General features: G+C 34.8%; 1 pseudogene; it reads right to left on the bottom strand.

Annotated features, from left to right (window-relative positions):
- The window catches only part of LOC119511227, a 97,403-nt pseudogene extending 77,703 nt beyond the window's left edge, over window positions 1–19,700 (bottom strand).
- Between the last annotated feature and the right edge of the window lie 5,026 nt (window positions 19,701–24,726).

Raw genomic sequence — 24,726 nt, 5'->3', positions numbered from 1 at the left:
GAGAGTACAACTGGATAATTTGACCCAAACACTAAAGCTAATTAGCTAACTATTGCCTGATACTCATAGCTGTTTTTTGTATTATTTTTTGTTGTAATTTTCAACATGCTAGACAGAATCATTACCAATGCCCATATAAGTAAAATTATTTGAAATTCTAAACTGAAAAGTGCCATGCTAAGTGATGTACAAGTAGTAATTTATTTTTTTAATAAAATTTTAAATACTTTAAAATACTTCTCAAGTGTGACTCATTTAGAACTTTCTGAATAAAATTGGAGTGAAAAAAGAGATACAAACTACAGAACATATTTTGTGTACCTGGCAGCCAGACAAAATAATTCTTAAATATCCTTTAAACAAGATTCATAATTACATTCATCAAAGTCACTCTGATTTTGGTGAGCAGAATGACTAACCTACTTATGAGTGACAAGAAACTCTGAAATAAAGGATCAGTTTCAAGTAAGTGAAATTGTGTTGGAACAGTAATGGAAAGAATCTATTTTGAATATAAATGTAATATAATTAGATTAATAGAAAATGTTTCTTTTAACCCACAATAATTAAAGCTGAACAAATATTTCACAGAACCATTTTAAGGGCATAGAATTTTTAGCCTGCCAACTATACCCACAATACTCGCTGCCACTATCTCAACCCAAGTCATCATGATTTCAAGTCTGAACTATTAACAGCTTCCTAACTTATCTCCCTGCTGCCTCTTTTGTTTCTTTCCCATGCAGCCATTATCTGCTGTACAATCTTTAACATCTTCCTCGGGACTAAAAGCAAAATAATGTTCTACCCATAGCCCACATTTTCAGACACACCTGCTTCCTTGGATGCCAGCCTCCTCATGCTCATCATGCCTCTCATGCCTTCTATGTTTTATCTAATAAGTCAAACTCTGCCCACTTCAGAATGTTTTTATATTCAACTAGATTAACCCAGAATGTTGATTTCTTATATCTCTGCCCTTCTTTCCCATTACCAGCCTCCAAACGCACATATTCTTATGCCCCTTCTTACCTATCCTTACTTGTCACACAGAGACCTCTTCTGGCCCCTCCTGTATAATGTATGTACCTTTCTCTTGCTCTGATTTATAGAGCCGTGTTCAATCCTTAATTGCATTTGAGCTAATGGTTAACAAAGATGTGTTTGTGAAAAAGTTGCATGTTTTCACATTAGATTCTGAATGACTTAACTTTAGAAATAACATCTCATATTTTCACCACTACAATCAAGTGCTGAAAGCAGGGTTTGGAACCCAGAGAACCAGTAATTAAAAATCACTTTAAGTAGACTGCTTGACCTGAAAATTGCAGTTTAGTTTTGAAAACGTTAAAAAAAAAAAAAAAAGTACCTGAATTTCTTTTGTCACTTCAGCCCTTTATTTATAAGATGCAAGAATGAAGGACAGCCTGGAGAGCATGGTGTAATACTGGGAATATTGAATACCGGAAATTATCAAGGCTAAGAAGAAGGGCATCTTGACTTAAGCCTTAATTGAAATTTGGAAAAATAAAGCTGGTGGAATAGATGAAATCCAAACACCTATGAGTTTCCAAAGGCCTGTGTTTCCTTTAAAGGTGTTTATATGGAATATGCAAATCCCAAAATTATTTATGTGTTTGTGGGAGGATGTATTTATATATTTCTGGGTGGGATGGAACATGAATTTCTGGTTGCTTGTGAAAAATTAATTAAAAGTTGATCCATTATAACTAGTTTAGTCTTCTAAATAAACACTTTTGGTAACCATTCATTTACCCCTTAATTTATTATTCCAGCATGTAGTGAATAATAACAATAAGTGAAACTTTATACTGGATGAGATGGTGGAGGTAGGTTACAGAAGAATAAGCCATGGGCTTATTCCCTAAAGAGCATAATTACCTACTTAAACCTTCTGGCTCCTGAAAAGAATTTCATTACTCTATCTAAGGCAAAAACCAAACCAAACCAAACCAAACAAACAAACAAAAACAACAACAAGAAAAAGAAAAAGCAACCAAAAACCACATGAGATTACTTTTTCACAAAAAAGACAAAATGTTCATTTTTTACTTAGTTGTGATTTTTAACACGCAACAATAAATGGACAAAACCACCTCAATAAAATGTTGATTGAAGAAAAGGAAAACATAAAAAAGCAAATTGGCTTCAACTTGAAAAATACCTGCAAAACACTGATGTGAGCTCATTTAACACTCTGTTCCTCTGTGAAACTTCTGAAATGATTATTTCCCCCTTTTTTTAGTAGGGATAATAATGCTTTACACATTCTGAAAGACTGAGCTGTACTCAGTTGTAACTCTACAGAGTTCTAAAGTAAATTTACTTGTTTATAAAGAGTAACTCAAACCCTAAGACTCAGAAAAGGCCAGGTTGCCTATAGGTTCAGCAAGTACATGGACATTCTGAATCCAGTATTGTCCCTGGATCTCCCATGGACCCAGCTCTCAACTTGACAAGGAGTAACTAAAATACATGCCACATGGAGCTTTCAGTGTAGTTCAAAGACAAAAATTAAGAGCACTCAATTCTATGCAGAAAGTGTTTGAAATTGCTTGGAGCTCAATCTTTCATTTGGTAGTCTGTCTTTTTGTTGTTCAGTTGCAGGATTTCTTTATATATTCTTGTGATTAAACCCTTCTCAGACATATATTTTCCAACTATTTTCTCCCATTCTGTAGGCTGTCATTCTATTTTCATGATGAAGTCCTGTGATGCATAAAATTCTTAATTTTGATAATGTCTCTTTTATGTATTTTTTCTTTTGCAACTCATGCTTTTGATGTAAAGTCTAATAAACCTTTGCCTAACAAAAGGTCTTGAAGACTTTCCCCTACAACTTCTTCTGGGAGTTTTATAGTTTGGGTTCTTATATTTTGGGCTTTGATCCATTTTGAGTTAATTTTTGTATATGGTGTGAGGTGGGGGTCTGCCTTCATCGTTTTCCACATGGATATCCAGTTTTCCCAGCACCATTTGTTGAAAGAGACTATTCTTTGCCCATTAAGTGAACTTGGCACCCTTGTCAAAATCAATTGGCCATAGATGTGGGGGGTTATTTCTGAACTCTTAATCAGTTTCCATTGGTCTATGTCTGTCCTTGTGCCAGTGCTATGCTGTTTTGATTGCTGCAGTTTTGCAATGAGTTTTAAAATAAGGAAATGTGGGTCCTCTAACGTCATTATTTTTCAAGATTGTTTTGGCTATCCTGAGCCCCTTATCCTTCCATATAAATTTGACGATTGGCTCTACCATTTCTGCAAACAAGGCTATTAAGATTTTGATTGAGATTGAACTGAATTTTTAAACCACTTTGAGTACAGTTGGCATCTTAACAATATGTGGTTTGTTTGTTTTTGTGCCTTCATTCTATTAATGTACCTTATTACCTTAACTAATTTTCTTGTATTCAACCACCCTTGCATAACTGGGATAAATCCCACTAGATCATGGCGTATAATTCTTTTAATGTGCTATTGGATTCGGTTTGCTACTATTTGGTTGAGGATTTATGCATCTGTATTCATAACGGATGTAAGTTTGTAATTTTATTTTCTTGTGGTATTTTTATCTGGCTTTTGTATTAAGTCATAATATCCTCATCGAATGAGTCAGAAAGTTGTCCTTCCTCTTCAATTTTTTCTGAGAGTTTGAGCAGGATTGGCATTAATTCTTCCAGGAATGTTTGGTAAAATTCACCGGTGAAGCCATTTGGTCCTGGGCCTTTTTTTTTTTTTTTTTTTTTTTTTTAAATAGTGGCTTTTGATTCATTCTCTTTACTTGTTATTGGTCTGTAGAGAGCTTCTAATTTTTTCTTGATTCAGTAGGTAGTTTGTGCATTTCTCGGAATTCTTCATTGTTATCTAATTTGTTGGTATACAGTTGTTAATCGTATCCTCTTATTATCCTTTTTATCTCTGACATGTCATTAGTAATGTCTGCCCTTTCATTTCTGATTTTAGTATTTACATCCTCTCTTATTCTTTTTCAGTCTAACAATTTTTTTTTTAAATTTTTTTGATCTTTTCAACCAAATTTTGGTTGTGATGATTCTATTTTTTTTAAATTCTCTGTTTCATTTATTTCCACTCTAATGTTTGTTTGTTTGTTTGTTTATTTTTTTATTTCCTTCTGCTCACTTTGGGTTTAGTTTGCTTTTCTTCTTCTTAATCCTCCAGTTCTGAGGTTAGGTTTCTGATTTGAGATCTTTCTTCTTTTTAAACGTAAGCATTTAGAACTATAAATTTCCCTCTCAACTCTTCCTTTGCTGCATCCTATATGTTTTGGTAGGTTATGTTTTCATTTTCATTTACCTCGATAATTTCCCTTATCATTTATTCATTGACCCACTGATTGTTTAAAAGTTCATTATTTAATTTCCACATATTTGTGAATTTTCCAGTTCTTCCTCTGTAACTGATATCAAGCTCCATTCTATTTGGATTAGAGAAGATAGCACAATGATTAAATTTACTAAGACTTGTTCTGTTACCTAACACAGGTCTATCCTGGAGAATGACCAATGGGTACTCTGCTGCTGTTCAGTGAATTGTTCTATATATATCTGTTAGGTCTAGTCTGTTTATAGTAGTGTTCAAGTCCTCTATTTCCTATTCCTCTTCTGTTGAGATGTTCTATCAATTATTGAAAGCAGTGTATTGAAGTCTCCTTCTATTAATGTAGAAAAATCTATTTCTCCTTTCAAATCTGTCAATATTTGCTTCATATATTTTGGGATTCTGTTGCTAGGTTCATATTTACTTGTTATGTCTGTTTGTTGAATTGACTCCTTTTATCACTACACTGACTTTCTTTGTCCCTTGTAACAGTTTTTGACTTAAAGTCTATTTTACCTGATATTAGTATACCTACCCCAGTTCTCTTTTGCTTACTATTTGCATGGTATGTTTTTGTACAGCCTTCCACTTTCAACCTACTTGTGTCTGCATTTAAGGTGTGTCTCTTATAAATAGTATCTAGTTGGGTCATGCTTTTTTAAACATTCTGCCAATCTCTGCCTTTTGCCTGAAGAGTTTAATCCATTTACATTTAAAGTAACTATTGATAATGTAGAATTGTCTTCTGCTATTTTGTTATTTGAATTTTATGAGTCTTATATTGTGGTTGTTTGGAGGTATTTACCTCAGAACAACATGTTCTTAAACTTAATCCCTTCCCATGTGTGTGGACTGATTATAAATATGATCTCTTTAAGATGTTATTTAGAATAAAGTGTTTGATAATGGAAGTGTAAAATGATACTGGTTTTGTGGGAATCATTTGGTAGTTTTCATCACATGCACATAGCAATTCATACCACAAGCAAACATATGCATGCAGATTTTCAGTGCAGTATTATTAGTATTAGCAAACATCTGAAAACCAACTAAGCATCCATCAATAGGATGAGATTTAAGAATGGAATACTCCACTAAGGCCAAGATATTTCAAGTCTGCAATGGACACAAAGAAGAATTTTCTTCTCTCTTGCTCAAAACTTAGTATGCCCCACAGGACATGTATATTTATAATTGAACCTTACTCCATTTTACACATAAACACATAAAAAATATTTGCATAATTTTATACGCACTAAATTTATATGCTCCATAAATACAAACGTGATTTACCTGAAGGAGATGGTAATTTATTTTCCCTAAAACATTTCCAAAATGTGTTTTACATTTCCAAAATGTGTTTTACATTGTGTAGAAATATATCACCAATAATAAATGAAAATTTTATGATTGCTAAAATACACTTGTTTTTACATGCATTTCCAGCTTACACTCACCTAAATTTAAGTAATGTTGCAAAATGATTGTATGTCTTCTAGTATAGTCATATCTAAATATTTTCACATTAAAATTCACATTTTATTATTATAAATAATTTCCTCTTTTAATAATTACTTTTAAGCCATTTTATTGACAAATTTTTGCATGTTTTGATAGATTATTTTACTAATTAATTTTAAGGATATAAAATGGTGTTACAAAATTTTTGTTTATATAGTTGAATATCACACAGATGAGAACTATTTCTCTTATCCTTTGTTGTTCAAAGATCAAAGCTTAGTTTTCAGACAAGCAGCATCAGTATCATCCAAGAGCTTATTAGAAATGCAAAATCTCAGGTCTTTCCCCTAGACCAGCTGAATCAGAATCTGCATTTTAACAATCCCCTGGGGATTCTATATTCACCTTAGTGTTTGGAAGGCACTATTCTAAACCATCCTATTTCTCTGCTTTCCCACTGCTAATATGTTAGCTCCTTATATTTTATTAGGACATCTGCAAGAGTTCAAGGGCATTCTATTCACTCTTCCCCTTCAATCCACTTTTCAAAAAGGGGAAAGAATTATCTTTTGAAAAGAAAGTTCTAATGATGTCTCATCAATTAAATGGTTTCTCGATGCTCTTAGGAATACATTCAGACACTAACTATATGTGACCCTCCTGTTGACAAGAGGCCTTGTGATATCTGGTTCCATTGTACTTCAGATGACTCATTTAGGGAAAATCTGAATTGCTGTGGCTAAGGCACTGGGACCTTTCTGTCTAACCATAAGTCATAATATTTCTTGTTTCACAGTTTTTGCATACACTGTTCTCTTTGCTTCAAAAGCTGTTTTTCATCCACCAACCCAAATTCCTTTAATTTTGCTGGTTTCTACCTTTCCTTCAAATAACAGGTAAAACAGATTCTCTTCAGGGAAAACGGTTTTTAAACATTATTATTTATTGCATGATATTTTATTTTAAAAGTTTATATGTTCCTAACATATGTTCTTTTTTTAAAATTCAGTTTTACTGAGATATATTCACATGCCATACAATCATACATGGTGTAAAATCAACTGTTCACAGTACCATCATGTAGTTGTGCATTCATCACCCCAATTTTTGAACATTTTTCTTACAGCAGAAAGAATAAAAAATAAAAGTAAAAAATAACATCCAAATCGCCCCCCCATCCCACTCTATTTTTCATTTAGTTTTTGTCCCCATTTTTCTACTTGTCCATCCTTACACTGCATAAAGGGACTGTGAGCTACAAGGTTTTCACAATCACACTGTCACCTCTTGTAAGCTACATAGTTATACAGTCATCTTCAAGAATCAGGTTACCGGGTTGCGGTTTGATAGTTTCAGGTATTTACTTCTAGCTATTCTAATACACTAAAACCTAAAAAGGGATATCTATATAGTGCATAAGAATGCCCACCAGAGTGACCTCTTGACTTCATTTGAAATCTCTCAGCCACTGAAACTTTATTTTGTTTCATTTTGCTTCCCTCTTTTGGTCAAGAAAATTTTCTCACTCGCACAATGCTGGGTCCAGGCTCATCCCCGACAGTCATATTCCACGTTACCAGGGAGATTTACATCCCTGGGAGTCAGGTCCCATGTAGGGGGGAGGGTAGTGAATTCACCTGCTGAGTCAGCTTAGCTAGAGAGAGAGGGCCACATCTGAGGAACAAAGAGGTACTCAGGGGGAGTCTTTTAGGCACGATTATAAGTAGGCTTAGCCTCTCCCGCACATCAACAAGCTTCACAAGGGCAAGTCCCAAGATCGGTACACCAAATTGTCAGTCCTCAAGGTTTGTGAGAATATCAGTAATAACCCAGGTGGGGATGTCGAACATATGTTCTTTCTACCAAGGGACAGAACTTACAAATGGACGATGGTCAGGTCTTACATATGACCCACAATCTGAAGCAACCAGTCCAGAAATCCAAACCACTTCTGTAGCCATTGGCCCAGAATGGTTATACTTGGTCAGTGACTGCCTATTTCCTTGATTTTCATCCCCACTTCAAATTCAAGACTAACAAGAGAAAGCCAAATATGCTCCCTTCAACCAATCACAAAAGATGCCCATTTCCTAATTACCCTTCTTCAACTTCCCCAGGCCAATGACCTCTAAGCAGGACACATCACTAGCCTTCCCTTTACTTACTATAAATGCAGCTTTCTCACTCCCCTGCCTGCCTGCCTTTGAGACTCTGTCAAACACAAGCGATGGTGGCTGACTCCCTTGCTAAAGCACACTCTAACTAAATTGCCTTGGCTTTTAATTTTTTTTTTCTCATTTGAGACGTTTTTGTTTATTTCCACATTACTAGCTTAATCATTTGAAAATAACTTCTTTATCTTGGACCAAATTCATACAGTATGACAGAAATAACAATAAAAGGACACAGAGAAATCTTATTATCTCTGTGTTTTTCTTTCAAAACTCAGAACTCTCTCTCCAGAATTAGATTATCTATCTTTAAGTACCAAAATAATTTTTGGCATATGTGGCCAGAAGCACAGACACACCAACACAAGACTATGTTAAATGCACTTTAAAGTTAAGGGCAATATCTTAACTTTCCACTTGTTCAGCATTATTATTTTTTGTCCATCCTTTAAAATAGTTTGCTGTGGTATACATATCTGGTTTACTGCATATCAATAAACAAAACAATGTTTCTAACCTGGGGGCTGTCATTCTAGGAAATTATTTTCAAAATAGTATGCTATTGCATTGTATTTGTGTACAAGTCATTTTCATAGAAAACTGAATCCCAGTACATTTGACAGAGTTAAATAATGCAATTATGGAATGCAATAATAGAAGTAGGAAGAAAAAAAGACAGGTGTTTAGATGAAATTGAAATGGCCACTTCAATAATGCGGAAAGATAGAGAAAGTCTGTTCCAGATGTCAGTTGCTGCTGCAGAGAGGGCTGGGAGCAATAATTCTGTGTGAAATATCATAGAAGAGATACAGGGATTCCACGAATGTTGGAAACATCAATTTTGATTATGCAATTTCAAGCTATGAATCTATGGTTGAAACAAACCCACCATTATATCTGAAAATATGCCTGATTTGGATTTAGAGTCAACTGATATTTATTGCAAAATTATGATGTGCTAGATAGCATACTAGAGTTTTCACATATCTAGTTATTGAGAGATACTGGAAATCCCCTATTCTAAAACAATGGGGAAATCAGCTATGAATACATGCAAACTCAAGGTGCCAGGATGTACAGCACTAATTATGGTTATATTTATATAAAGATTAATTATATTTCTTGATTTGTGAAAAGAACATATTTTCTGATTATAAGCATAATACATATCTACTATAAAAATTCACCTGATACAGAAAAGTATGAAAGATACAATGCTAATAACCCATAATCCCAGCACTCAGAGATAACCATTACTAATCATTTTTGTAGACTCCCAGATTTTGTCTATGTATTTCACACCTAATATGCATGTATGTTTATATATCATCCAATAAGTACACATGAACATATTCACAAATAGTAATATACTATTCATATAGTTTAATATTTTCAAATAATTACAAGTGTGCCCCTTTGCGATAACACAGACCCAGTCTAAAACCTCCATTTGAAATGAGGGACATGAGTTTAAGTGATAACTTGGCAATTCAGTGGAGGAACTATGAACAGAACAAGAGCAATATGAATACAACTTCCAGCCAAGCCATTCTGCATATGCTACAGAAAGAGTGCTAACCTCTTTCTGGTGTCCCCCACACACATACTGTGGACCGGGTACCACCTGAGTCCTTCCGTCCTGATTAGCCTATTCTAATCAGGCAACATTATCTTCTGCCCCATGCTGTGGCTTCGCACCACAGTGACCCTGAAAACCCTTCATTAAAGCAAATTGGGCTGCATATTCATATACCAGGAGAGCAGAGATTATCCAAGTGCCTTATTAATCAGTTCCCTTCCAGAGGATTTTCCTTTTTTAAAAAAAATTACTTTATTTATCAAATAAAAAAAACAAGGATAACTATAAACAAGGATATTCCTTTTTTTCCTTTCTTTTGGAAATAAAGTGAATACTGCTGTTGTATGTGCAAAGAAGCTCAGTATCTCATGGAGGCCCTGCTTTTCTAAGGAATTGACCTGTGAACTCAAACTTGTACAAAACTGTTTGATTTCCTTTCCCTCATCCTTAGAGTAGACACCCAGGTTGCCACAGCCTCTAAGTGAAGTATCCATAATCCCTCTACGCTATTATCAGAATACTCCTAAGAGTCATGATGTCGAGAATTTGAAGGTTCTCTCCTTTCTATGCAATTTGAATATCACGCCATCATCCCAAATTAAATCAAACCCCACATCTTCTTTGGAGGCTCCTGACTGTCTCAAGTCTTTCTCCAATTCCTGTGAACCATCGTGGAATTTCTTCTCTTTATTTCTTGCACAAGGACACATATATTAAGAGCTAATTTTTACATAAAATATCTCTCTAATTTACCACATAACACCAAGAAGTCAGTCTCTATCAAAGCATCCAGAAGAGTCTCTTATATAGAAAGATACTAATCAGGATTTCCATTGCAAGTGAATGAAACTCAACTAGGACAAGATTTAGTAATTCATTTTCCATAAAGGGAGGACAGGAGTGAAGCTGGCCTTGTTCTGGGAATCAAACAAAGTTAGACCTCTCTTTAGCTCAACTCTTTCTGTGAACATGGCCTCATTTTCTTTTTCTGCAGCTAGGCTTAGGTGTATTCTTGTTTATAGGGCATATATAAGAAGTTGAGCCAATACTGTTACAAACAGCTTCATTTAACCCTACAATGCCTTTTTGAGAAAGGTAAAATGACCTTTTTTCAGGAAAATCAAGCCAGAAACTCTGGAGAAAGAAAGCCCACTACCCCTTGCCCATTCCCAGGTTTACCTACAGGTAGGGGTGGGGGTGGGCACTCTGAGGTACGATTACCCAACCTTGAGTCAAGTGCCCATCACAGAGGGCGGGGTAGACAGGCCTATGATTAGCATCTCCCCACAAAACCATACATTTGGTTGGAGTAAAAATTATTACCAAAATTCAGTGGTGAAAGCCTCTCTGAATGGATAGGAATTTAGGCCTTATACAAGTAAATAATAACTCCATTTGTTGGTTGATTATAAAATTATTAGTAGATGTCAATGGATTACCATAACTCTTGAGATGATAAAAGTGCCTTATAACAAAGCCTTCTGAGAAGCAGAAAAGAGCCTTTACCCAATGGGAGTAATTTCCTGCATCATTATACTGCAAGGGGAGTAAGTTTTGTTTGTTTGTTTCTTAAGAGAAAATCCTCAAATACTGAGAACATTCCTGTCTGTATTACTGTAGAATCAGATCTGCCTTTAGAAAAGAAAATGAGTGACTGAAGCAAAATATTCAAGGACAATGAGAAACATGTTGTTGTTGTTGTTGTTGTTTTTTTAAGGAGTATTTTAAAAAAGAAAACACCAAAATTTTTAAGTGCAGATGAGCAGGGATATACGTTTCCTACTAAAAGCATAGACAGTGAGTTTTTTCCTTACGGCTTATTTAATGGTAAATTTGTTTATAATTAACTGCATTATATCAGTCTAATCAACAAATAAAATAACCCCCATATGAAACTAGTATTTCTATAATACCTAAACAAATTATTTTTTTAATGTTTTTGCATTAGTTATGTCAATGGATATGAACAAACCTTGTGACAAATGTAGGGAAGTTATTAATATTGTTTTTCTTTGAAGAAATTGTCACCACAGATTTCAATTACCATGTTCAAGAGCATTTGTTAGTAATTTTTAGTCGAACCCAGCATGCAAAGCTTCTAAATACAAACTCACTGGTCATTCTATGACCCAGGAATTTGTGTGCAAGCATTTAAGATCTATTGTATTGCCTGCACCAGTGCCTTCTGGCATATATTTTATTTGTAAGAGAAAATTTCTAAGTCAGACTGCTACTAGACAAATAATATGTGTTTCCCAGTTTTAATGGAGTGATTATGTTTTCAGAAGTATCCTCATCCTTTCTAGAATTCAGAAGCCAATGTTAGCATTTGATCTTTCTGTGCTTAACCAGAGGAAGTTGAGGCAGAAGAAATTTCTGTGGTTTTGACAGTGCCATGAAGATGTAATTCCACTTATCAGTTGTTTTCACTGCACACATTCTGTGTTTTCTCTGTTTTATAATTAACTGAGGGTTAAAAGACTATTAAGTTTACAGGGAAGAAGAACAATGGTTAATAACATTTTCTAGTTAAAATTTTCATTTCATTATTAAGTGCTATTTGAAATAAATGGCAACTGGAGAGTAAAACAGGCAATAAAGAAATCGATTCTTTTTAGATGAAATACTTAACACCATATCTCAAATGCTTTTTTATCATGAGATAAATACCTATGCCTTTGTAAAACTTACCCAAGATACTATAATCAAGGGAAATTACCATCTTAGACATTTGTGTGAATCTGTGCTTTACATTTCATATTTATGTCTGACCTAAAAGATCTATGGCTTCTCTGCAAATACATTCATTAGTTTCTAATAAACTTGTTTAATTGAGTTAGCCCTCCTCCCCATCCAGTTCTCCTTGTTCACTGAAGAAACGATTTATTAATAGAAAGGAAAAAAAAGGAAATATGTTACTTCCTTCACCTTTAGGAAAGGTGTGATGGAAATTATAACCAATAGATGTATAAGCTTTTTATACAAGTAAACATTAAAGCTACTTGAAGATGGCCAATCTGTCCCAGCAAGAGAAGGAAAACACCAGGGAAGGGGGAACAATCAGTCCCATTAATGCTTTGGTGTTCGAAAGTAAGAGGCGATAGGGAGATAATCACAAAGAGTAAGATAGTCAACAAGAGAGCCTAGAAAGAAATATCGTGGGTTACTTCATTTCAGCTGATTTTTACACTTACTGCTAGAATGGTAGAATGGTTAAAAACATTTGGATCTAGAAAGTTCGGTCTAACATTTAAATTTGAAGGAATATCATAGCTGTTCTATCCTGACTGCATTCAAGAGAGAAAATAGGGCCTCTGGCTGTGGATATTTAAATGTAGTCAATTAAACATGACTTAAGAGATGTCAAGAAATGGTGTAGCACTGTGTAATTATTTGTAAGTGATTTCATATGTAACATTTACAACCATTAGAATTTGAAAAAAGTTTACAAAATTAACAGTACAAGTCAGGTTAATTGCCGAAGACTGCTGATGCATTGAACTGTCACAATGTATTTTCCATAGCATTTATTTGAGTACACACTATGTTCCAGGTGTTTTATCAAATATATTGTAGAAAATCTTTACAAAATAAAATATATTAACCCCATTTGATAGATGAGAATACTTGAGCATCAAAGAGGGCAAGTCATCTACATGTGGTCTTAAAACTGGCAGGGGAAGAACCTCCAGCATCGAGCACCATCTTGCTCATGTCCCTATGGAGACTGTTTACTACTTCAAGCTGCCCTGTAACATGGGTCAGTGTTTCACAGTGACGGTGCTGACCACACTAAAGAACGTGCTGCTAGATACTGTGGGGAACACTGAACAAGTAGAGTAACCTTAAATAAACATCATCAATGAACAGGGCTCAGGAAGCCAATTAGGGTAATTAGGTTTTGCAGTGGCTTTAGTTGTCTCTATTTAAAACTCATTTCTTGAATATTTGTTATTCTCAAAGAAATCATAAATGAAAGAAATTACTACAGAAAAAAATGAAATCACATGGAGTAAAAGGGATAAAACAAACTCAAGACAATATAAGACATACTTAGATTTTCTGATATTTAGGGGGAAAATCAAGGAGCAGAAATGTAACAACTGTGATTATCTCAATTACAAGGAAATGTGCAGTGGCAGCAGAGTTTTATGGGTATCAACACCTGAATAAACCTCATTTTCTACTGACCTTAAATTCTGTCTATTGTACCCAGCAATGTTGGGCAAATAGTAGATAATTACAATTTAAAAATAATTTTAGACTTTTATGTGAATTTTCAAACTTCTTATATGCTATTTAAATGTTAAGGAGTTAATAAACAGAATGACTGGTTAATTAATTTTTTTCTATAATTCCCCACTTCTCCTGAGAACAAATCGCATTTTCTCTCAATAAAGAATGGTCTTCATTTTCTTCAGCTATATCATCACAAAAGAAAATACAGAAGCTCATGGTAGGGACACTAGTAACTGAAATCCCCCCTTTATACCAAGAAAACACAATCAAAATTCATTTGAAAATGTCTGGAAGGTAAATTTCATTACAAATAAATATGACTTGCACAGAATCCTGTGAACCTGTAGAAAATCAGATAATGAAAATGAGACGTAAATGCCCAGACAGGTAAATACTGGACTAGTTGACCGACTTTCTCACTAGTTCATAGCCTTATCAACAGCAGCAGACATCTGACTATAATACTCTGCGAGACCTTTTCAGATCTAAAAACATTTTTCCAAAAGAAATAGGGTGACAAATGCAATAAATTAGATATGCATTATACAAGCAAAAGAATTGTAGCCCTGAAGTTACTGAAAAATAAGGGACAAATAACAAAACTTCAAAGCCATTCTTCATCTTTACTAAAGAGAAATGTCAAAGGCCCAGTTGGGGGGAATGCGATTTTGAAGAAGTAGGAGATGACTCTGTGAGGTGACTGGGTTCCCTTTCCTCCCCTTTCTTTCTGCTCTCTTCCCCTTAAAAGTAGAGCTTGGAGGAAAGGGGCATATGTCACCCTTCCAGGGAAGCGCCAAGAAGCCGTTTCTCTTCAGCTTCCATAGGAGGGAAGTTGTTTGTCCCACCTCATTCAGCATGTTTGCGAATGTTTCATTTTCACAGAAGACAAAAAGCGGCAAGGACTTTGGAATTCAATAGAAGGTCAGAATGGCAATCTTTTTGCCTGGTCCAGCGTCCTTTTATACTCTGACATCTGGCGCCCATTACCAGAACAAATTAGAGCAATTCCAAGCACCGGCAGAAATTCTGTTCTCATACAGCACAGTTACCAATGCGAACACAGGAACTGAGGCTCCAAACAATGCAGCCACAGAAATAGATTTGCTGCACTTGATTTACAGACTTAAAGCACAGCCCATGGTAAGTGTAATTAAGAAGACACATTCTATCACAGAGTCACAATTATATTGATGTTTCCACTTAATTTGCAGCTTATTATAAGATGAAACCCAACTGTGGAATCCCACTATCAAAATCTAAACATATCCCCCATGCATACATCAGGGTATTCTGTTTGTTTTGTTTATCAAAAGAGAAAGCAATCAATTATCAAAAATGTTATAAACTCCAACACTTAAATGCATGCTCTTAGTATGCTACAGTGTATCTCCGAAGGTTATTCAGAAAATTCCTAATGTAGTAGCTCTTTCTTTTATTTCATCATGCATATTGTATCTCACCCCAAAACACCCCTTGGATTTTTTTTATCCTTAAAAATCTCATTGAGAATAGGTAAAGTCCTTTAAGGTTTGTTGCCCCTCCTTGAAAGTTGTATTTAGCATCATTTAAAAAATAAATCCTATTTATTCAAGCCAAAGCTAAACTGTCTGGTGTTCTAGTTTGTTAATGCTGCTGGAATGCAAAACACCAGAAATGGATTGGCTTTTATAAAAGGGGGTTTATTTGGTTACACAGTTACAGTCTTAAGGCCATAAAGTGTCCAAGGTAACACATCTACAACTGGGTACCTTCACTGGAAGATGGCCAAAGGCATCTGGAAAACCTCTTTTAGCTGGGAAGACATGTGGCTGGAGTCTGCTCCAAGTTTTGGTTTCAAAATGGCTTTCTCCCAGGATGTTTCTCTCTAGGCTTCAGCTCCTCAAAAATGTCACTCTTAGTTGCTCTTGGGGCGTTTGTCCTCTCTTAGCTTCTCTGGAGCAAAAGTCTGCTTTCAAAGGATGTCTCCAAAATGTCTCTGTAAGCTGAAGCTCCTCTCAGTTCCAGTGCATTCTTCAAAGTGTCCCTTTTGGCTGTAGCTCCTCTTCAAAATGTCGCTCTTAGCTGCACTTGGGGCGTTTTTCCTCTCTTAGCTTCTCTGGAGCAAGAGTCTGTATTCAATGGCCATCTTCAAACTGTCTCTCATCTGCAGCTACTCTCTCAGCTTCTCTGCATTCTTCAAAGCATCCCTCTCAGTGGCACTTCAAAATGTCACTCACAGCTGCACTGAGTTCCTTTTGTTTGTCAGCTCATTTATATGGCTCCAGTGATTCAATTTAGACCCACCCTGAATGGGTGGGTTAACACCTCCATGGAAATTATCCAATTAGAGTCATCACCCACAGTTGGGTGGGGTGCATTTCCATGCAAATAACTTAATCCCCACTAATATGTCTGCCCCACAAGATTGCATCAAAGAATATGGCTTTTTCTGGGGGACATAATACATTCAAACCGGCACATCTGGAGAACTGCACATTGAAGAGGAACAAGAAACATTGTTCAACTAGAATGTAGAAGTTAAACTTCCATGTAACTCGTTTAATGACCACTCCAGTTTTTCTTCTGAAATTTTGTGATATCAGGTATACATCTCAAAGGTCTGAAGCAGAATTCATTCCATTTCTTTTCATTTCAAATGCTTCATTCTAAGAAGTATTTTCTGAGACAGTGACAAGAATGGTTTCTGAGAAATATATATTTTAAATGGTGTCTTAGGACAGAACGCTGCCTTATATACTGATTTTTGTGATTTCTTTTCAAAACCTTAAAATAAATACGTATTATGTTTAGGCATTCAGTATGTATTTGAATTATTTTTAAACCACAAGAACAGGTGTAGTTCTAATCAGTGGACAGGATGAAATACATTCTCATAACCTTAATTATATTATCTCTCATTCTCTCTCTCTCCATATTCCTTATTATCATAATTTTCATTTCTTTTCTATGCAGCCTTCTTCTTCCCTCTCTTCCTCATTGATTTATGTCATTATTAACATAAATTCCCCCAAACAGAGTTTCATCATATATATTTTCTTTTCCACATACTATGATGGCAAGTCACTAAATATTAAATGACAAGTTGTCTGTCACCTCTACTCAATCCCTACAAACAGCTATTTTACTTAGTGTAAATACCTTGCTCCATCCAGGAGCATTTAAGTGCTGGTTTTGTATACACATGTAGGAATCTAAATACTAGCACTATGCCTTCACCTAAATGAAAAATCATAAGACAGGAGCAAAAAAAAAATCAGCCAGGGTTGAATGCTTTGCCAATGATTTTGTTCTTTCACTTTTTTTTTTTTTTTTTAATATGCAGCATGGCCAATTTGTTAGCTTAACAGAGAGAGATTTATACAGTGAAGAGGTATGCTAAATAGCCCAGCTGCTGCTGCATGTGCTGTGGATCTCCAGGTGATTGCACTGGATAGGACTGAGATGTGTGCACAGTGACTGAAGAGTTGAGGCTGCGACTGCCCTGCATTGTTTTCCCAGAGTCTATTTGTTTCTGATAGTTTCAGAGGACCATTTTGTCACTTTCTGTTGTTTCTGTCTACTATATGCTTAACTAGTCGGGTCTAAGATAGCCAGAAGATTCCTTCTGTAATTATATAAGCCACAAAAAAATGAAAAAAAAAATACTCTTCCAGGATAATAAATACACTCACTTATTTAGAGAAGATGATTATACTTTAAAGAGAAGAGAATGATCAAATATTCCCATTAATATCTAAATTTTTCCATATACTAATGCTTTCTCATTATTTCACATGAAAATTCTTATTTTCTATAGTTGAAATAATTTGATTAGATTTTATCTAAATCTAATGCAGGATTTACTAACTTGTAGTGAGTAAACTCTAAAATTCACATATTGAAATCAATCTTTGAGAATTAAATATAATGCAACTAATTTGTATTTGGTTGTTTTACTATTTAAATATATACATAACAATATTTACACATATACTGTGTTTACCTTACTGATTCACACATTCTATACATTCATATACAGATTATAATTTAAATTTCAAAGGCTTTTTAAGAAAGCATACGATTGTAATTCTTTAAGTTGTCAAAAAATTTAAACTTATAATTAATCAGAAAGGTACAAGTGTTGTCTCAGTTTCCGGGCTGCTATGACAAATATCACATTTGAAACAACAGGAATTTAGTGGCTCACAGTCTCAGAGGCCAGAAGGCATTCCAAATCAAGCCATTGGTATAAGGCTTGCTTCCTGCTGGCGTCACCTCGCGGTCTGGCTGGCCAGCCATCTTTGTGTTCCCTGGCTTAATCTCTGTTTCCCATCACATGACAATGTCCTTTCCTTTCTCTTCTGAGTTCCTGGCTTTTGGCTCATCATCATGACTTTTTTTATATCTGTGTCTGAATTTCTTCTGTTTATAAATGACTCCAGTAATCTGGATTAAGGTGCATCCTGATTCAGTTGGGTCACACCTTAGCTAAAAATAATACCTTCAAGAGGTCCTATCTGCAATGGGTTACACCCGCAGGAGAAAGAATGCATATTAATTCCAAGAACATGTCTACATTTGGGGAACAAGCCACCATAAGTGGTAAGTTTACAGGGGCCGTTTTTTAAAAGAATCAATAGAAATCGCTAGTCATCACTAAACAAGCAATTATTTTAACTGAAGTGTATGGGGGAATACAATTAAAATACTCTTGAGCCAATAATAATAGCAATAGCTAATTTCCAAGAATTCCCATATTTCACTTTTAAAATCTCATATTTTGTTCCATATTACCAGTACAATGATAATAAAGTACAAGATCAGAGGAAGTGGCAAATATTATTTCATACCTTTAATACACTGCTTCTGTTAGAAAAATAAATATTTCTTTTCTTTTTAGGTCAACTTTCCAAATATGAAAAAAATAAATGTTTCAGAAAACTGATTCTGAATGAAGTATTTTTATTTAAAATGATATTGAATACCAATTAGTTGGGTTATATCCACAGTCTTGCTACACTTTGCCCTTCCTCCCCAGAACCCCTTGTGCTTAAGCAGAGCCTTCCCAAGACTCTTATCTTGCTCTAGGAGCACCATCAAATGAGGAATGGAAGCTGAGTCTCTGATATCCATGCTCCAATTCTTAAAACCAAACACTTTCATCTAATATTCCTCCTTCTATGGACATTATCTTTTCTACAATCTTCCAGGACCTCTCTACAGCTTACAGCTTTCCACTTGGCAGAGTCATTCATAATTTCCAAAGTCTGATGGATCACAGCAAGGCCCAAGAAATCTCAGGAGAATCTTTAGGAAATTTCAGAATTTGACATGGTTAAACTCTATTATTTGTCCCTCAGGCCACCTGGCCATGTCCTTCAATGAAGTGTCCATCTATCCTCTGGTTCCAGAACCAGTAACTCCAACCATTCCTTCATTTGTTCTTTACTTCTTTCTTCAGAGCACATCCTGGCTTTCAGTGTCTTCTCTTTCCTGATGAAACCGAATATCACCAACTCCTTTTCACTGATATCAACAAGCCACACAACTTGTTAGTACAAGGATGTGGCAGCCGGCTGCTGGCACTGGCAATGACAGCACAAAATGTGAGACTGTCATTTTCTCAGTGCCCTGACATATAGGGCAGGGACCTGCTTCCCAGTGTAGGAAGTGTGGTAAACTGGCAAGGGACACCCTCCAATTCAGTGTTCGAATCCTGGCAGCCTCCAAAGTATTTCTGTGACACACTAATCAATATAATTATCTATTCCAATCTGTATTTTCCTTATATGCAAGGATAGGGTTGGAGGAGGAATTACACTTATTCTCACCTTTTTCCCCATTTGCAGAACTAATGTCTGGTTTGTCAGTGCTGAGCCTTTCCAAGCTTTCTTGTCATTTACTTACCTCCATCTTTGTCACCTGGTTTGTACAAAATTAAAAACAAAAATCAAAAAACAAAAATGCTAGGGCCTCATAATCCCCAGTACACAGCTAGATGACTTCAAGATCATAGTATTGCTTCCCTTTTGGGAATCAGAAAAGGCAAAGAGGGGCTTTATGAATTCTACACCCTGGGCACAGAGAGAGCTCAAACCCTAGGAGCATTCTGATGAAATGCCATTTATGTCCCTGTTTTTTGTTTCATTTTCTTTTTAAACAAGGTATAACTGACATAATAAACTTCATATATTTAAAGTGTAGAATTATTCACACACACACATATACCTATATACCTGTGGTATAATTATATAATCAAGATAATGATTTTATGCCCAAATGTTTCCCTCATGTCCTAAATGTAATCATTCTCAATAGCTCTTCAACGCCCAGTTACAGCCCAGAAACATCAATCTGCTTTCTCTCACTACAGACTTACTGGCATTTCCTACCATTTTATATAAATGATGTACTTTTTCTTTAGAGGAGGATGTTCTGGCTTTTATCACACAGAATAGTTTGAGATGCATTCATGTGGTTGCATATATCAATAGTTATATTGCTTAGAACCATTCCATTGTAGGAATTTGTTTAACCATTTACCTAGTGATGGATATTTGTTTTGTAACCAGTTTTGCTATCTAAAATAAAGTTGCTGTGAACATTTGTATAAAAGTCTTTGTGCAGACATAAGCGTCCATTTTTCTTGGGCAAACATCTAGAAGGACAATGGCTGGATCATATGCTAGGTGTATGTTTAACTTAAAGAAAAACATTAAAAAAATTTAATTATTGACTTTGGGCAGCTCTTTAGAAATTCTAGACAAGAGTCCTTTATTGTATATGTAATTTGTAAATATTTTCTCTCAGTCTGTGGTTTGACTTTTCAATTTCTTAACAAAGTCTTTAGAAGACCAGAAATTTGTATTTGGAAAATGTATGATTTAACATGTTTTTCCTTTATTGACTGAGCTTTTGATATCATATCGAAGAAATTCTTCCCTAACTCAAAGACAAAAACCCTACTTATGGTATTTATTTCTGCATAATGAGAAATTTGGATTTAATTAAATTCATTTTTATTAAATCTATTAGATGTTTCTAGAGTATAGAACATGTGTCAGTGCTAAATAAGGTATAATATAAGATTAAAACCAAATAAAATGTAAAGTTCAGAATGTTCTAATGGCTTAGAAGCAAAGGAGTAAGACTTTAAGAAGAAATGTAATGATTATTTTTAATAAATATTAAACATATATTAAAACATTGCATAATGTTTCTATTTTTAGAATGCAGGCCTTAGCTTTTTATACAGTTTGAAAGAACAATGACAAATGTATAAATGATTCATGTAAGTTTTTTTTTTTTTTGGTTTTTATAATAACTTTCAGGAATTCCCTTCAGTAATTCATTTACCTTGATTAGGTAATTCATTTATCTAACTTCATAAATGAAGTAAAAAATTTCTGTGAAAAGAAAAATCATCAATATAATATAATTAGCCTTCATGTTTTTCCAGCCTCTTAAGACTGCTTTATTGCTCTTCCTTGTTAATGTTTTATATAACCATTATCTTTACCAATCTTATTTCTATTTTAACTTTTATATATTTGTATCTATTTCTTTATCTATCCCAAGACTTATTTCTTTATTTATAACTATATATGAATATATCTATGTCTATATCTATACTTATAAAACATGGTTATTGTCTGTTTCTCCATAACATAAGCCACCTAATGGGAGGACTGATTTTTGTTTACTGCTGCTTCATATACACAATGCCAAAAAATGCCCCTGGCATCCAGTAACCATGCAAAGAATGAATGAAATATTAAATATGGAGGTATATTTAATCACATGCCACTCATTTACGTAGTACATGTTGTTCAGCCACAAAATATTCAGCTTGGCCCTGATCTTTGCTGAATCTAGAATATCCATCCATATTCATTCATAATAGGAAGGGATATTAAGTGAAGATTTATTCTGATGGTTTAAACCTATGACATAGGAAATCCAAAACAACAGTTTTCATTACCAGCTACCTGCAACACCAAATAGGAAACAGAAGTCTATCCTTTTACAAATGCCAATAATTTCATACATTTTTATTTTTAAAAGGGGCTTCACTATTGCTGTTCTACCAAGCATAAAGAAGAGCACAGTTAAAACCTGATTAGAGGACTTTTTGTTTGTGTTTTGTTTTTAAGCTCTTAGCTCAGTTTAAGTTACTTTGAAAAGGTAAAAAACATGTTTCAGACTTTCTGGTATGAGAATGCTTTAATTATATATAAGAAAATAAAAAATGTGCTGTATTTACCTCATGTATAGTTCACATTAAAAACAAGCCATGTATAACTAAGTACAGGTAACTTTCGTCCTCATTGTGATTTGTTTTATAAATTTAGTTGAAAGAAGTTTAAGGGAAGCCAATTTTAAGATTTGGAAGACATGCTTTTATCTGAAGAATATAGAATCTCTCTGGAGGACCTGGGACTGTGGAAAATGAGCTCTTAAAGGGATAGTATCATTCCAGGCAGGCTTGAAAGAATTTTGGCCTTTCTAAAGATTTCAAAGATTCCTGGCATTTAGTAGAAGGAAGGTGGTTTTATCTGTAGTTAAAGTTAAGAAACACTTTGGTGCTTTGACCAGTTTTGGAACATGAAGGTTTACAATACAGCTTTGAAATGCATGACTCGATTTCAAGTACAAGAGATGATCAAATGCTATTTTAGGGTTTTATGTAGTCAACATGTTTATGCATTCCTCTTAGCTTAATGTATGAACAGTCTATTTTTTTTTTTCCACTCACTATGGACTGGCTTGCTCCACTAATTTACTCCTAGTTTGAAAGTGGGAGGTTAAAGTGTTTCAAAGCCTACAGGAGAATGTACTCAGAAAGACTGATTCTTATCACCTTAAAATCTGTCTAACAAAATCCACCTTATTAAACATTTCCAAGTGTTGCTTTTAAATTCATTGCTGGTAATACATAGGATTATACTAAGACATTGGTCAAGTGAATAGATTTTCCATTTCCACCTAGGATTTTTCCATTATAGGAATGTCCATATTTGTCAAGCCATAATCAAAATTATGTTCTCTATTAATAATCCTTTCTATGTAATATGGGGGGGGGGTGGAATCTTAGATTATTCAGGAGAAACTAAGCCACTTCCTTGTTTTCCCTTCACTATTCCTAAACTCAGATTATGCACTGCAGTACAGCAAGGGAGTCCAGCATCTTGGACGCTGGGAGTGTTGAATACAGACTTCAACTTGGCATCTTTCTCCATCTTTTGCCTCGACTTTGGCAAAACATCCTCAAGTGTCAGCTTAAATAAGCTTTGCTTCCTAGGGGACCCACCCATGATCCTATAGAACAGGGTATCCTTCAGATGTACCATGCCCTCCTGTAGTATCTGCACCATGTAGAACTTTGACATACATGATTATTTAATTGTACAAATAGTTTTCCTTTCAACAATTATGTTTTCCTTTGCACACTGCCAACTCCATAATGCCTACACTGGGATGTGGTCATAGTCAGTGCACCCATCCTCAGCAACCATCCCAGTGACTGGTATATTGAAGGTAGAATTCCAAGATAAGAAAGAAACTTAAAACTCATCATTTTGTATAACCAGTAAAGAAACAAAAACATCTTTACATGGAAACCATTTTCAGTGTGTTGTTACCATGGTATCTCGTATCATACTGAGACAGAATTAGACTACAATTATCAATGTAAATGACAGTATGTGTCTTTAAAGGAGCAGCAGACTGTGGTTTCTGTTTGTTGTTTCATAACATTCCTTCCCCTTGCTTAACTCCATTGGGAATACCCACTAATCCTAAATATTAAGTCTCATTTAAGTTTCCGCAGTGGAAATTTCACAACTATACTTTAAACATTTTGGCACGACTCCGATTCTTATATCTTCAATACAGAATGATGACTGAAACAGCCCTGCCCACCTGCATTGCCCCTTCCCGGGCCCTGCGTCCGGAACCTGGCTTCTGTTAACCCCTCGGCTCGACTAGGATTACAGGTTGATAATATGCTTGTTTGGAACATTTAAAAAATTTGTTGTCTCTTTTGTTTTCCTATTTTTTGCTTCATTTATTTCTTCTCTGGTCTACATAATTTCCTTCTTTCTCTTCACTGTGAGTTTTGTTTACTCTTTTACCGTTTTCCTAAGGTAGAAATTTAGGTCATTGACTTGAAACCTTTCTTCTTTTTTAATATGAGTGTTTTACAGCTATAAATATACCAGTGAGGCAAATTCCCTGCATCCTGTTTTCATTTTCATTTGTTTCAAAGGATTTTATTTCCCTTATGATTCCTTTTTTGACTTTTGGTTATTTAGGAGTGTTGTTATTCAATTTCCATATATTTGTGAACTTCACATATTTCTTTCTGTTATTGATTTCTATTTTAATTCCATTGTGGTAAGAGAATACACTTTACTTAATTTTAATCTTTTTAAATGTATTGTGTTTCCTCCAAGCATACGGTTTACCCTGGAGAACTGTTTGTGTGCACTTGAGAAGAATGAGTATTCTGCTGCTATTTGATGGAATATTCTACAGATGTCTGTTTGGTTTGTTGGTTAAAGTGTTGTCAAGATTTTTATTTCTTTATTGATCTTCTGCCGCATTGCCCTATCCATTATTGAAAGTGGGATACTGGTGTCTTTAACTATTATTTTTGAATTCTGTTTTCTCCCTTTAATTCTGTCATTTCTAGCTTCATGCATTTTGGTGCTCTGTTTTTAAGTGCATATAAGTTTATAATTATATTTCTTATGGACTGATATTATCATTATGAATGTCCTCCTTTATCTCCAGTTAAATTTTTGTTCTAAAGTCTGTTTTCTGAGATGTCTGGATTAAAGGGGGAAGAGCAATGAAACAAAATAAAGTTTCAGTGGCTGAGAGATTTCAAATGGAGTCTAGAGGTCATTCTGGAGGTTATTCTTATGCATTATATAGA

The sequence above is a fragment of the Choloepus didactylus genome, chromosome 16, assembly GCF_015220235.1.
Source record: "Choloepus didactylus isolate mChoDid1 chromosome 16, mChoDid1.pri, whole genome shotgun sequence".
NCBI classification, from domain to species: domain Eukaryota; kingdom Metazoa; phylum Chordata; class Mammalia; order Pilosa; family Megalonychidae; genus Choloepus; species Choloepus didactylus.
The sequence above is the reverse complement of the archived record's forward strand: the minus strand, read 5'-3'. Positions and strand labels throughout refer to the sequence as shown.